At 33.4% G+C, this 5505-nt stretch overlaps 1 pseudogene across 1 annotated transcript; it reads left to right on the top strand.

Moving 5' to 3' along the window:
- The first annotated feature begins 327 nt into the window (after positions 1–327).
- On the top strand, positions 328–5505 carry LOC143581445 (RNA polymerase II C-terminal domain phosphatase-like 4; annotated as a pseudogene). The gene is made up of 8 exons (XR_013143820.1): positions 328–1202; positions 2166–2239; positions 2410–2522; positions 2617–2796; positions 3940–4229; positions 4298–4486; positions 4596–4634; positions 5042–5505. The product of XR_013143820.1 is annotated as an RNA polymerase II C-terminal domain phosphatase-like 4 (transcript).

The following is a 5505-nucleotide window of genomic DNA, read 5'->3' as shown; positions in this document are numbered from 1 at the left end:
ATAATATTTGTTTAATTAAGGTGCCTGTAAGTGTAGATATGAAATGAAACCCTAGAAAGCTTTAAGCCTCTTATATATAGAGGCTGCTGCAACATTTTAGGGCTATTTTTGTTAGTTTTTTGTATTCATTGTGTTACCTATGCAGTTAATGCTGTAGAAAACCGGACCGATATGTGAGATATAGGTTATCGCCGTGGAATATCGGTAATTTTAATATATATAGAGCAATTTAACACAAGTAATTTAGTATACTCATTACTCCTACCATTAACAAATTAACCTTTAACAAATTGCAAAACACTAGTAATTGTAGCAGTTAGGATTTAGGAACTTATTAAGACTTAAGACATTAACAGTAAACACTAAAAATGGACAATTAAGACTTAAAAAACTGATATCGGGAAAATCGGTGTTATATCGGTCAATATCGCTGGTATTATCAGTACCGATAGTCTAAGCAGTTAATGCAGAAAAATATTAGATATTGGTCGAGGACCGATATTTGAGGTATCGGTTATCGCGGTGAGATATCGGTAATGTTAATATTAAGCCGAATTATATATATAGCACTTTAAGACTAACAATTCAGTATACTCTCCTGCTATTAACAAATTATCCTTTTGCAACTTGCAAAACACTAACAATTGTAGCAAGTAGGAATTGATTAAGACTCAAAACACCAACATTAAACACTAAAAGTTGAAAATTAAGACTTAAAACACTGATATCGGGAATATCGGTCAATATCGCTGATGTTATCGGTACCGATATTCCGACCGATATTTTACATGAGGACTGATAACCGAGATACCACCGATACTGACTGCATAGCCAATATTCTGATAGATATTTTGACCGATATATCACATGGGGACTGGTAACTGATATTGACTGCATAGTTTTGTTACTGAATGTTTTGCTAATTATGTAATATTTATTTACTGTTTACTGTGAATTGGATAGTAGGTAAATTAAATGAGTCTCGTTGATGAATCGCCGGTGAACTCATCAAGCAGTGATGATTTTGCTGCGTTTCTGGATGGGGAGTTGGAGTTGGATTCCACTTCGGATATGGTTCCTCAACAGGAAGAAGATAAAGAAGAAGATGATGATGGTGATGATGATGATGATGATGATGATGGTGGTGGTGATGGTGATGATGATGATGATGATGATGAAGAGGCAAGTTTACTTATTGAAAGGTACATAATAACACTGTTTCACTCGTTTAAATTACTTGCAGCAAATAGTACATACAGATAGCTAATGTATGATTTGTTCTTGTAAGAGTTAGGTTATTAGGTATTTTAATGTCTTCAGTAAGATATAACTCTTAATTAATAGTAATACTGAGATGGATTTTTCACATATGGTTTTCTATTAACTGTTGATAGGCTTAAATAGTTAAATATAGATACCAGGTTGTAGGTCAGGACGTCATGTGCTAAATTGATTTTTTTGGTGCTAGAATGCAGTAGTGAACTCCATCTTGTCTATAGGGATGTTATGATGTTATGCATCCATACTATTTGCAAACCTTTTGCGTGTGTGCTTGCTTGGTTTAAATGGCTGCATTCTGCGAGAGGTGATTTGGAAAATAGGTCAAATTGATAAAAAGAATTTAGGGTCTGTAAGGCTGGTATGTAAATACAACTAAAGGGAAGAAGAAATTATAAAAGGTTTACTTGATAGAAGGTTGAGAGAGATGTAGCTTCTAGTTGTACACAAAGCTTAGTTGGTTTTACGAGCAAGTGAGGAACGTCTAGCATACGTGAAGTTCTTGCCTCGACTTTAGGTACCCAAACGCCTTAAAAGTGCCTCTCAGTTTTTTAAACCAAGCGCCCACTACTTTGTGAAGTTGAACTGAAAATACCTTGTGCTTTAAGATATCAGTTTTAGTTCAAGGGATTCATTTTGCCATTTAAAAGTTATTTATTAAATATCTCTCCTTATTGTGTCATGATGCAAACGATTTTTAAGTACTATTGTGAAAGTATGCATGCAAGTAATTATGACAAAACATCTTAGGATATAGTAACGAGTCACATATGGTTGATGACTTACTTTTGTATTCAGATATTTCAAATTTTAGAAGTTATGCTTGTAATATTTTTATATGTTGTTGAAGTTATTTTGGTTGTTTTAAATGGTTTGGTCTTCCACAGGACAAAGAGAAGGAAGATTACACTTGATGGTACAGCAGAACCTAATGGTTCAACATCTCATAGAACAGACAGAAGTTTTAGGTGATGCTTCTATTCTAGTTTTTTTATATTTTCTTTATATTTTGTTATTTCTAGAGAAAGTTAAAAAAGATGTGTATTTATGTAGCAACTAAAATCTTTATGGAGTTCTTTAAAACATCAAGTACAAGTTTTTGTAATCCTTGTTAATTATTATGTTCAGAAGTATCAGTGAAGGGGAATACATGCACACATCCTGGTTTTATAGGTGGAATGTGCGTAAAATGTGGAGAGAAATCGGATACTCAATCTGGTGTGCCATTTAGTTATATACACAAGGTTATTATTGTTATTATTTTTTGGTATAGTATGTATACTTTCTTACATAAATGTCAAACATGTGTAACTAGTTAACCCTATAATAATATTGCAGGATCTGAGACTTGCCAATGATGAAATTGCTCGTCTGCGTGACAAAGATTTAAAATCTTTGTTAAGACGTAAAAACTTTACTTGGTTCTTGATTTAGACCACACCTTACTAAACTCAACCAGGTTTTCCGACTTAACTCAAGATGAAGGATACTTAATGAACCCAAATGATCCAATGCAAGGTAATAATTTTATGTTTTTCTACTTTTAACTATTTGTTCCCATGTAAATAATTTGTAGAGATGGCGAAATGAAGAGTGATAACGGATTGTTTGGCCCAAATCACTTCATTTGTCTAAAATTTCTAGTATATTTTGCTAGTGGTAATTATGCCAAATATGGTTAAAAAAATTAGGAAAATTGGATTTTAGTAATCCCAATTTAATGCAGTTGGTCGATAATAATCCCAACTTTGAAAATAGCTGTCACTGGTCCCAACTTTCACACTATTTGTTTTCATTGAACCTTCGTTAAAAATTTTTTAACGACGTTAACTTTTTCTCAAATTTCAAATTGATGTTTTAGGGCTTTTGATCTGAATGAGAATACGAATCGATTGCTGTAAAACTTAACTCGAAATGACGCTTCAAACAACTTGATTTTTGTTAATTAGAAGCTTAAACACCAGAATTGAAGCATCCTTTGGTCGTTTGGACCACCTTTTAGAGGTAAGTTTTACATCAATCGACTCGTATTCTCATTCAGATCAAAAGCCCTAAAATATCTGTTTGAAATTTGGAAAAAACTTAACGTCGTTAAATTTTTTTTAACGGAGGTCCAATGAAAACAAATAGTATGAAAGTTGGGACCAATGACAGCTATTTTCAAAGTTGGGATTATTATCGGCCAACTGCGTTAAGTTGGGATTATTAAAATCCAATTTTCCAAAAAATTATGCTCCTTCAATAATATTTAATTTATTGAATTAAAACATTCATTCAAGAGGTTTTGTGCATTCAAAATACAATTTGGACAACTTTTGACTCATTTAAGTAGTTATCTTTTAAGGGTTTTGTGGTGGTTAATTTTATATTTTCCGATTGATTCACTAGAAATAAAACATAACCCAAATTGGTCCATCAATAAATGAATGACTGGAAATTACCATTTACACACCTTTAGTAATTTGTATCGGTAATATTTTTGAAAATAAATGCTGGTTTCGTAAACAATTCTTTTGCTTTATATGCATAATAAAGCTCTAAACTTTTAGTTCCATTAAAAAATATTTATTAATGGAAAGCGTATAATGATTTTTCTTTTCAAAGAGGGAAGTAATATTATAATTTCTAATCATGGGCATGACGTCATATTTGTAATCGCAGATGTGCTAAAAGGCAATCTATTTAGATTACCATTCATGCACATGTCGACAAAATTGAGGCCATTTGTTCACACATTCCTGAAAGAAGCAAGTAATCTTTTTGAAATGTACATTTACACTATGGGGGAGCGCGCATATGCATTAGAAATGGCAAATTTACTCGATCCGACTCGGGTTTACTTTGACTCTAGAGTCATCGCACAAGGTGACTGCACTCAAAGACATCAAAAAGGCCTCGATGTAGTATTAGGACAAGAAAGTGCTGTTTTGATCCTTGACGACACAGAACAAGTAAGCCTTTTTATTTTATCTTTTTAAAACAAATTCGTCAGTCGTCACGTGATTGATTATTTTTTTAGGTATGGTCGAAGCATAAGGATAATTTGATTTCAATGGAAAGATATCATTTCTTTGCTTCAAGCTGTAAACAATTTGGTTACAAAGCTAAATCTCTTTCTGAATTGAGAAGTGATGAAAGTGATACTGATGGTGCTCTTGCCACTGTTCTTGAAGTCCTTAAACGGGTCCACAGTATGTTTTTTGACCCGGTATGTCCTCGTAAATAATAATAATTTTTTTGGCAACTTGGTTTTAATTCTTTTGGTTAGTTTTTACAAATAATAATATTGTACAACTTTGTTAATGATATTAAAATAGGAACTTGGGGAGAACTTTGCAGGCCGAGATGCAAGACAGGTGAGATAAAATTTGATGATTATTTTATTTAGGAAAATTGGTTTTAAATAATCCTAATTACGACATACTGACAAATAACAGTCCTAACTTCACATTTGGCTACGACTATCGGATGGTTAACTCTGTTAGTCTGATGCTTATGTGACACACCTGGTCAGATGTCACGTAATCTTTCCACATAGATCTTTTTTGACAACTCAGCGTGCCACGCAAGCATCAGACTAACAAAGTTAACCATCCGTTAGTCGCGGACTGTTAGAAACAAATACACCTTTAGTTGGGACTTCTACCAGCTAAGTGTGAAGTTGAGACTATATTTGCCAGCAGGTCATAGTTAGGATTTTTTAAAACCAGTTTTCCTTATATTTATAATAATGGAATTATTAATATGTGTAATTATTATGCAGATGTTGAGTGTGGTTCGGAGTGAGGTTCTAAAGGGTTGTAAAATTGTATTCAGCCGTGTTTTCCCAACAAAATTTCAGGCGGATAATCATCAATTATGGATGATGTCAGAGCGATTAGGAGCTACATGTTCTACCGAGGTCGACTCATCAGTTACACATGTAATCTCGACAGACATTGGAACCGAGAAGTCACGTTGGGCGATAAAAGAAAACAAGTTTTTGGTGGAACCGCGATGGCTAGAAGCTGCGAATTTTCTGTGGAAGAGGCAACCAGAGGATAAGTTTCCTGTGAAAGATCTTAAAGTCAACCGTTGACATTCTTCTCTCATTTGGCAAGATGGTTTAGATGCTGTAGACCATATTAATAGAGTAGGTTTGACTTTTTATAAAAATGATGTTGGTAGGATTTTTAGTATAACAAAGGCTATGGGAGGTTGATTTTGGATTTATATAAAAGTTAAGGA

Source organism: Bidens hawaiensis, unplaced genomic scaffold (genome assembly GCF_021521415.1).
Source record: "Bidens hawaiensis isolate Kalapana, Puna unplaced genomic scaffold, B.hawaiensis_p1.1 tig00030951_1, whole genome shotgun sequence".
In the NCBI taxonomy this organism is placed as follows: domain Eukaryota; kingdom Viridiplantae; phylum Streptophyta; class Magnoliopsida; order Asterales; family Asteraceae; genus Bidens; species Bidens hawaiensis.
This window is presented reverse-complemented; position numbering and strand designations above follow the sequence as displayed.